Genomic DNA, 10,938 nt, shown 5'->3' on the forward strand with positions numbered 1-10,938 from the left:
TCTCTCTCGAAAATAAATAAACATTTAAAAAAATTAAAAAAAAATTATGATGAGGAAGAGCAAGCTCACCCTCCACCCTTGGACTTAAAAATACAGTCGCTGCCTCTTATGCCCACTATTTGTTCTGGAATTTCTGTGGCCAGCAGCCAAGATACTGTTTTTTCTTTTTTGCTATTAATATAAAAATCATTAGTGACAGGTTGGAGGAAATTGCATTGTAGGCATCTGTGCTTTTGAAAAGAACGATTGGACTTGTTCCAAAAACATTAGGAAACTCAGGATCCTCCTGTTATTCTAGTAGAGATATGGTAGAGTGGAATGAAGTCAGAAAATAGGTATTTAAAAAAATTTTTTTTAAAATAATCTCTACCCTAGTGGGGCTTGAACCCACTACCCCAAGATCAAAAGTCTCATGCTCTACTGACTGAGCCAGCCAGGTGCCCCAGAAAATACATTGTATGTATGTATGTACGTATGTAAAAGATTTTATTTTTAAGTAATCTCCACACCCAACATGGGGCTTGAACTCACAACCCCCAGATCAGGGATTACTTGCTGTACTGACTGAGTCAGCCAGGTACTTCAGGAAATACATTTTAATTCAGGCTATCACACTAATCTTGGGCAAGTATTTTCCTCTGAGGTCCAGTTTTCTCATCTATAAGATGAAAAGATTGCATTAGAGCAGTGATTCCCCACAGAGGTCAGGGCTCAGCAGAGCTTGAGGGGGACCTCTACATATTCCCTCAGAATGATACATCTCCAGAAGGGAGAACATGTTCTTCCCACTGCCTTGCCTTCTGTGCTTTCTAAGGAGCACAGGAGAACTGGAACCAGTGACCGTATGATGTTCATATGAATTGGGTGGAGGCAGAAAAATGATAAAGAATTTGCTCCTAGGGATTTCCAGTGTCTAAATAGCATATTTTATAATTTTTATAATATGCTGATGTCTATCTGGTTGGATATCTGATTGGAGATATATATATATATATATATGATGTATACATACTTTTAAATGTTTAAGCATATTGCCAGATGATCTGTTACAGAATAATACTACTAGTCTAATTTAACCTTGTTTTTGCCATATTGTAGCTTTGCAAGATCTTTTTCCTACTTGCTGTCATTGCAGACCCTACTTTCTTCCCACATCCCACAACTACTGTTCCATTGTACCCTCATCTCCACTGCAAGGTTCTCAGTGGTCTTATACATAAAGATCACCTGGGGCAGATATTTAAAAGGTGCTACCCAGAATGCGACTCAGTGACAAAAAATGAGGCAGGAAATCACAATATATAAAGATGCAGTTTTTGGCAACAACAAAGGGGAGAGACAGAACTGTGTAAAGCAGACTTTTGTGTATTATTGAAGCTAAGTTTGAGCTAGTTTGTTAGAAGTTTAAGATGGCAATTGTAATGCGCAGGGTAACCATGAATATGTTGCAACCAGAATACTTAAAGTGATCTAAGAATAGAGTATAATATATTTGAATATTATGTTATAAAATTATAAAACTGTACAACTATTCTTTATGTCTCTTTATTTAAAAAAGATACCTTGAAGTATCACTTAAGGAAATTGGTGGTGAGCACTGTTCTGGCTTGAAGCAGAGAGGGCTGTGACAATTTTTGTGCTTCAGTTTTTAATGTGTACCTTTTAAATTTTATTTTAATGCTTTATTTATTTTTGTGAGAGAGAGCACAAGTGAGGGAGGTACAGAGAGAGAGGGAGACAGAGAATCTGAAGTGGGCTCTGTGCTGACCGCAGTGAGCCCAACACAGGGTTTGATCCCACCAACTGTGAGATCATGACCTGAGCCGAAGTTGGTTGCTTAACTGACTGAACCACCCAGGTACTCTTAACGCACAGCTTTGAGTATACTTTCTGTTCTTTTGTTTTCTTAGGATGGTATCTACCGTGTGATTGCATTCAGATTATTCAACATGTGTTTCAGCATAGCCTTTTCACATTTTGTAATTGTAAATGTTTTTCTCTTATCTCTGTTAAAGAGTTACATGTGAGCCTTTAGGTATGCCTGGGTGGCTCAGTCAGTTGAACATCTGAATTCGGCACAGGTCATGATCTCCTAGTTCCTGGGTTTGAGCCTCACATTGGGGTTTGTGAGCTAATAGCGCAGAGCCTGCTTTGGATTCTCTGGCTCTCTCTGTCCCTACCCTGCTTGGGCTGTCTCTCAAAAATAAATAAACATTACAAAAAAAAATTAAAGAACTAGACGTGAGCCTTTAAAGAACCACTTGTAGCCTTAATCTGCCCCAGTTCCCTTATCTATCTATCTAATGTTTATTTATTTTTGAGAGAGAGAGCACAAGTAGGGGAGGGGCAGAGAGAGAGAGAGAGAGAGAGAGAGGGAGACACAGAATCCAAAACAGGCTCCAAGCTGTCAGCACAGAGACAGGGTTCAAACCCACGAAGTAGAGATCACGACCGGAGCTGACATCAGAGGCTTAACCCATTGAGCCCCACCGATTCCCTTTTTAAAAAAATTTTTTAAATGTTTATTCATTTTTGAGAGAGACAGCGGTAATGGGGCAGGGGCAGAGAGAGAGGGAAACAGAATCTGAAGCAGGCTCCAGGCTCTGAGCTGTCAGCACAGAGCTGGACCTGGGACTTGAACCTGTGAACGAGGAGATCATGACCTGAGCCGAAGTTGGCACTTAACCAACTGAGCCACCCAGGCACTCGCCCCCCAAACCCAATTCCCTTTTTAAATGAAGCATAAATTAATATTTAAATGAGGCATAAATAAATATATGGGCCTGGAGCTCTGGTTTGGGGATCCCACTGAAACTAATTGTTCTTTTTCCTGATCAGCTTGGCTCATTGTATTAGGGTTTTTGTGTTTTGTTTTGTTTTTTAATGTTTATTTACTTTGAAGGTGGGGAGGGCAGAGAGAGAGGGAGGGAGAATCCCAAGGTGTCCCTGTGCTGACAGCACAGAACCCCACACGGGGTTCGAACTCACGAACCATGAGACCATGCCCTGAGCCAAATGAAATCAAGAGTCAGACTCTTAACGAACTGAGCCACCCAGGTGCCCCTCACTGTATTAATTTTTATTGTTGTGTAACAAATGACCACAAGCTTAGTGGCATAAAATGGCATATATATCACCCCATAATATTTGTGAGTCAGGAGTGTAAGTACAGTTTAGTGTCCATTACTCCGTCTTAGAAGGTTGTAATCAAATTGTTGGCCAGGTTGCATTCTTGTCTGGAGACTTGACTGGGGAACATTCTACCTCCAAGCTCCCTTAAGTTACTGGCAGAATTCACCTCATCTTACAGGACTGAGGTTGCTGTTTTCTTGCTGGTTACAAGCTAGGAGTTGTTCTTACCTCCCAGAAGCTACCTACTTCTAAATGTGTCTTCATGCTTCTCTATGTGGAAATACACAGAACATTAAATCTGTTGCTTGTTAAATCTGTCACTTATGTTTCAAACGGTCAAGGATGTGTCTGTGTTTGGTCTGTTTCCATGGACATCCATGCAGACTGTTTGTGCTTGCTTCTTAGCTCCTCAACCTTCTAATCCTTAGAAACTTTGCCCTCTCAACCCCCAGACCTCTTTGCAGGAATACCACCTCAGGCTTAGTTCAGAAAGCCTGAAGGAGACAGGCAGGGAGTGGAGGGAGAAGAGGGAGACCATACCCTGTGTTATATCTGATAGTAAGATGCATTCATAACCAATGTTGAATATTTTTCTTGTAAAACCTTTTGAATGGATTATTCTTTTTTTTTTTAATTATTGGACTATATTGACTCATGATTTGATATGAGTTTAAAAAATTATTGTACATACATGGGAATTCTTTATTTTTTAAATTTGAGAGATAGAGCGTGTGCACAAGTGGGGGAAGGGCAGAGAAAGAGGGAGAGAGAGAGAATCCCAAGCAGGCTCCACACTGCCAGCACAGAGCCCAATGTGGGACTCGAACTCATGAAGCATGAGATCATGACCTAAGCTGAAGTCAGATGCTTAACTGACTGAGCCACCCAGATGCCCCAGATGCTTAACTGACTGAGCTATGCATGTGCCCCTACATGGGAATTCCTAAGAAATGCAAAAATCTAATGTATGAGTTACTTTAAAACATTGAAATCTGTATGTTTTGGATTTAAAAATTAATGGCTTGCCTGGTGGCTCAGTTGGTTGAGCATCTGGCTCTTGATTTCTGCTCAGGTCGTGATCTCATGGTTTGTGGGATGGAGCCTCACATCAGGCTCTCTGCTGACAGCACGGAGCCTGCTTAGGATTCTCTCTCTGCTTCTCTTTCTCAAAAATAAACTTTAGAAAGATTAATGAAGTTTATATGTGAATTTAACTACACATCTTAATTTCATAGCTTTATTTTATTTAGAATCAGTACCTGCCCTTTCCCTGCCTGGACTCAGACATTTTCCTGTGCATTTTCTTTTCTGGAAAAGCTTGTATGTAGGCTTTGGGTGCTGTGCCTGTAGTGCCAAGGAGATAAACTGGTTTTGTTTGGCTCTTCCTGTGGATCATTAAGGGGATTCAAGTTTGGCAGCAGTTTACAAACATCCCATTCTGAGAAAATTAAGCAATTTCAATAATTCTTAATAGGATGACAGATTTTTCTGTCACTTAATAGGTGTTAGTTAATGAGACTTAGGGAAGCACAGGAAAATTTTTCTTCATAAGAAAGCAACTCTAGGCAGAGAATACTTTTCATTTAGATCAGTGTATTAATTGGTTAGGACTGCCATAACAAAATTGGTAATGAAGAAGTAAGACTCTCACTATATTCAGATGACATGATACTATATATAGAAAACCCTAAAGACGCCACCAGAAAACTACTAGAACTGATAAGTGCATTGAGTAAAGTCACAGGATACAAAACCAGTATACAGAAATCTGTTTTACTCCTTTAATGTAATAATGAAGCAGTAGAAAGTGAAACTAAGCAAACAATCCCATTTACAATTGTGCCAAAAACAATAAAATATCTGGAATAAACTTAACCAAAGAAGTGAAAGACCTGTACTCTAAAAATTATAAAACACTGATGAAAGAAATTCAAGATAAATGGAAAGACATTCTGTGCTCATGGGTTACAAGAACAGATATTGTTAAAATGTCTATACTACCCAAAACAATGTACATATTTAATGCAATGCCTATCAAAATAGCAAGAGCATTTTTCACAGAACTAGAATAATTGATCCTAAAATTTCTTTGGAACCACAAAAGACCTTGAACAGCCAAAGCAATCTCAAAAAAGAAAAACAAAACTGGAGGCGTTGCAATTCCAGATTTCAAGTTATATTACAAAGTGGTGGTAATTAAAACAGTGTGATACTGGCATAAAAATAGACACATAGATCACTGTAACAGAATAGAAAATCCAGAAATAAACCCATAATTATATGGCCAATTCATCTTTGACAAAGGAGGAATGAACATGCAATAGGAAAAAGTCTCTTCAACAAATGGTGTTGGGAAAACTGGACAGCCACCCACAAACGAATGAAACTGGTCCACTTTCTTTCACTCTATACGAAATTCAAAATGGATTAAAGACCTAAAGGTGAAGTCTGAAGCCATAAAAGTCCTTGAAGAGGGCACAGGCAGTAATCTCTCTGACATTGGCCATAGCAACATTTTTCTGGATATGTCTCCTAAGGCAACGGAAATAGAAGCAAAAATAAACTCTCGGGACTACATCAAAATAAAAAGTTTCTGCAAAGCAAAAGAAACAACAAAATAAAAGGCAACTTATTGAATGGGAGAATATATTTGCAAATGGCATATCCAATAAAGGGTTTGTATCCAACAAGTATAAAGAACTGGTATAACTCAATACCCCCCCCCCCAAAAAAAATCCAATTAAAAGTGGGCAGAAGACATGAACTGATATTTCTCCAAAGAAGACATACAGATGGCCAACAGATGCATGAAAAGATGCTCAACATCATTCATCGTCAGGGAAATTCAAATCAAAACTACAACGAGTTATTACTTTACATGTCAGAATGGCTAAAATAAAAATCTCAAGAAAACAACAAGTGTTGGTGAAGATGTTGAGAAACAGGAACACTCAGGCACTGTTTGTGGGAATTTAAATTGGTGCAGCCACCCTGGAAAACTATGGGATTTCCTCAAAAAGTTAAAAATAGAATTAGCCTTTGATCCAGCAATCACACTACTGGGTATTTGCTTCTCAAATACAGAAATGCTAATCACTAATTCTATTTTATTTTCTTTCATTTCATTTTCTTTCATTTTCTTTCATTTCATTTCATTTCATTTCATTTCATTTCATTTCATTTTCTTTCACTTTATTTTATATAGAGAGAATGCAAGGGGGAGAGGGGCAGAGGGAGGGAGAGAGAGAGAGAAAGAGAGGGAGAATCTTAAGCAGACTCCATGCTCAGCGTGGAGCCCAACTCAGGGCTTGATCCCATGACCCTGGGATCATGACCCGAGCCAAAAACAGCTCAAATGGTCCATATATATATAGATGAATGGATAGAGAGGAGGTGGTATATATAGACACAATGGAATATTATTCAGCCATAAAAAAGAAAAGAAAGAAATCTTGCCAATTGCAACAACATGGATGGAGCTAGAGAGTATACTGCTAATTGAAATAAGTCAGAGTAAGACAAATACCATATGATCTCACTCATACGTGGAGTTTAAGAAAACAAATGAGCAAAGGAATAAAAATCAGAGACAAACTGAGAAACAGACTCTTAACTATAGAGAAAAAATTTGGTGGTTACCAGAGGGGAGGTTGGTGTGGATATAATGGAAATAGGTGGTGGGAATTAAAGAGTATACTTATCATGATGAAAAACATGATAAAATTTAAAAACATGTCAAGGAAAAAGGAAGCCCAAGAACATTCAAGCATTCACCCATGCAGACATCTGCTACTATCTTTCCTCTGCTTTTGGTCAGGTGGGATGTGTTGCTTCTACTTCTAGAGCTAGAACAACCGTAGCCCCAAACACACACCTCATGTGGAATTTTGGCTTTTGGCTTATCGGTGCCAAACATGGCCTGGTTGTTTTTTCTCTCTTGACCCCATTTCTTAGCCAGGGTTAAGGGTCTGCTGTATTCCAAGGTTTTGAGAGAGGTTGTGGAGTGAAGATCTGCAGTGTGGATTTGGTCACAGCAAAATTATGGAGATCATTGATGAATACTTACAGGTGATTCATCTGCACAGGGGGTGGAAATATTTTGAGCTAAGGGGGAGAAAAATTACAATGGCCTTATCACAGATCCAAGGACTGAGGCAGAACATTTTATTTTTTTATTTTGTAAATGTTTATTTATTTATTTTGAGAGACAGAACAACTGTGGGAGCAGTTTATTTATTTACTTTGAGAGCAGAGAGAGAGAGAGAGGGAGAGAAAGAATCCCAGGCAGGCTCTGTGCTGTCAGCACAGAGCCCCATGCAGGGCTTAATCTCATAAACTGGGAGATCATGACCTGAGCTGGAATCGAGAGTCAGAGGCTTAACTGACTGAGCCACCCAGGTGCCCCTAAGTTTTCTCACTGTTAAAATCTGTCTTTCAGTTTTTATAGGTTCATAAAAGCACCACACATTTTCAAAGTTTATCCCTACCTGGGGGCGCCTGGGTGGCGCAGTCGGTTAAGCGTCCGACTTCAGCCAGGTCACGATCTCGCGGTCCGTGAGTTCGAGCCCCGCGTCAGGCTCTGGGCTGATGGCTTGGAGCCTGGAGCCTGTTTCCGATTCTGTGTCTCCCTCTCTCTCTGCCCCTCCCCCGTTCATGCTCTGTCTCTGTCTGTCCCATAAATAAATAAAAAAACGTTGAAAAAAAAAAAGTTTATCCCTACCTGTATATATTTTTTTGCTATTGCAAATGGGATCTTTTGTCCATTATATTTTCTAATAGGTTGTAGTTGGAGGAAAGCCATTGATTGTTGTAAGCAAATGCTTGCTATATTCTGTAACCTGCTGCCTTTCTGAACTTTAAGTTCTAATAGTCTTTCAAGTGATTCTCTTGGGTTTTCCTCTTCTCATCTCCATTGGTGTCCACGTGCACAGCCCTGTTCCTCCATGAACATACTTTTCTTTGCTATCCTTTTTCTTCTTCCTTTCCTTGAGATCTTTGGGTTCTCGAGGTTTCAGTCCTTCAGCCACTCAATGCATAGTCTCTTCCTTAGAGAATTCATCCACTTTTTAAAAAAGTTTCAGCCTCACTGCCAGTGACTCCCAAGTCTATTTTGAGCTTTGACTCTAATTCTGCATGTGCAAAAGCATGTTGGATTTTCAAGGACTCACAAAATCTGCTTATCTAAGGCTGAACAAATTGGTTACCCTAGGATCCCTTTATGCCAGCTGTGGTATCCACCTCCTAGCTGTACAGGTTTAAAATTTTAAACATTTCTTTGTTTCACACTTCCTCTTAGTTAACAATTCCTTTCTTCTTCTCACCCTCAAAATGCCCATATTCATCTATCTTTTCCTTCTAGTCACAATGCGTTCAGGTCATTTTCAATCCCGTGGACCATTACAACTGCTTTTTCTGAGCTTGAAGTTCAACAGTTTTTCTTTCTTCCAATCTCCCTTTCTTTGGTTGGTTTGTCAATTCAACATTGAGCTCCTCTTATGTGCCAGGGATTCTGCCTGGTGCTAGGAATTTGCAGAGCAGTGACAAGGGCCTGCTGTCAACCAATTGAGATGAGTGGGGGAAGCAGGTCACCCAACAATGACGGTATTGTGTGGTGGGTGCCATGGCACTAGTGTAACACCAGGTGCCACCAGAGTACAAAAAAGGAAGGACTAGGGACAACTCTGCAGAGAGCGTATTTGAGCTGAATCTTCTGGGATTAGTATGAGTTGGCCAGGAATTCAGCCCTCTGAGGTCGTCAACTCTTTGACCAAACTCTTCTTTAGGAAATTTTTATCTCTGCATGCAAATTTTCCACATATCTTACTTTTTAAATACTTTTTTAAAGTTCTTAAAATATTGTTTTCAGGTTTCAATCATTGTAATTCAAGTACAGGATTACATTTCAACCTACCAAATGACTGTGTTTATTGAGAAATTAAACCTCAGGTATAAATTTGCTAATTATCCCCCTGCCATAGCGGTATAGTCATACCCCAAAAACTATGCTGTCTAGAGTGTTATGATGGCATTTTGGAGATCAACAAGGTTCTCATAGATTTGGTGCTGTCCTAGCCCACCTACAGACCTATAATCTGACAAAGTCAGGTTTATTAACTCATTGCAATGGGGGAGGTTACACACCAAAGGACCAAACAAAAGATAAGAGTTAATAGAAGATTTGGGGGAAGGGAGGAAATTTAAATAAAGCAGTATTTTGACAGGCTTGGTGCAAAACAGGCTCATGTGAAGAGATCCATGTTAGGTCTAAACTGTTAAGTGGAGTTTTGTTTCCTTGGAAACTATAGAGTTTAGATGTGGAATGCTGTGCCTACAACCTCTTTTCTGAAGCTTTGCACCTAGATTGTAAACCGACCGCTTTTGTGTGTCTAAGAATGGAATGTTTCCTTCTTACTGATATAATTTTAAATAGCAAAATTTCTGATAATCTATGACTCTGATAATCTAACCTCTGAAGAGAACAAAAGCTTTCAGTGAGGTAGAAAGGAGAAGTCAGGCAAAGAAGGGGGTTTTGATACTTTACTGCTATCATGTGTCATTGGGAGAGATCCTTTTCTCTTTATTATGTGGCCGTCTTCATCTGTAACTGTTATCCTAGCTTGGGCAATGGCAAGGCAGATTTTTCATTTTCACAGTTCTGCTGAATTTTGACCTTTTCAATGCACTCATCACAATAAAGCAGGATCTGTGGACAGGAGATGGGGGGGGGGTGTCTAATGAAGGCAGGTGTTAGTGAGGCCTGTGGCTGACGGAGCTGCTTCCCTCCCAGGTAGTAAGGAATTGCATCTAATCACTTGTTAAGCGTCTGGGCTGTGAGCTTCCTGAGCCCTGAGCCTTTCAAAGATTCCCTTGGTGCTGCTAGTTCCTGATGCTCAATGGCTGGCAAGTGAACTCACAGAGTCATCAGGATCGCTCACCTCCAGTTTTTACCAATCTGTTATTCTTTAACATTTCCAAGGTGGAGGTAGCGGGTGCTACCTCTCTCCTGAGCAGTGTGTCCCTAGAATCCCAAGTGCTTTTAACTCCCCGTGTTGCTTAATCAGTGAAGGAGGGGGTTGGGGTGTCATTTGCATATGTGTCAAAATCAGGTAATTCAGAGTCTTCGTGCAGAGCCTTAAGTCATGTTCTGAGCTTCTTGCGGAATCTCTGGCCCAGCCTTTAAAAACATTGGTGGAGGTGAGACACCAACCCTCCCTCCTAGCATAAGCTGCCCTGGGAAAGTGCAATGATGCTTTCCTGGAACATCCTTACATAAAATGCAAATGGGTAAGCAATAGTCATGGAGTTTTCAACTCAGAGAGTTTAAAAGAAGCGGTATCATATTTAGATGAATTCTTAGTTTCTTGAGCTACCTTTACTGGGTGTGTAATCTGTCTGTGTTATAGGAGTAGTCAACATGAATCACTTTTTTTCTTAATTTTTTTTTTTTTTTTTTGAGAGATAGAGAGAACGCATGTACAGGAGGGACAGAGGGAGAGGGAGAGAGAACCTTAAGCAGGCTTCTTGCCCAGTGTGGAGCCTGATGCTGGGCTCCATCTCACCACCATGAGATCATGACCTGAGCTGAAATCAAGAGTGTGCTGCTTAACCGCCTAACTGATTGACATCCAGGTGCCCCAATCACTTTCTTTTAAGTTTATTTTTTTTCAGTAATCCCTACACCCAACATGGGCCTGAAACTTATGTGCTCTTTTTTTTTTTTTAATTTTTTAATGTTTAGTTTGGAGAGAGAGAGACAGAATGTGAGTGGGGGAAGGATGGAGAGAAAGGGAGACACAGAATCCAAAG

This window comes from Puma concolor, chromosome B3 (assembly GCF_028749965.1).
Source record: "Puma concolor isolate L17-30 chromosome B3, mPumCon1.1.hap2, whole genome shotgun sequence".
In the NCBI taxonomy this organism is placed as follows: domain Eukaryota; kingdom Metazoa; phylum Chordata; class Mammalia; order Carnivora; family Felidae; genus Puma; species Puma concolor.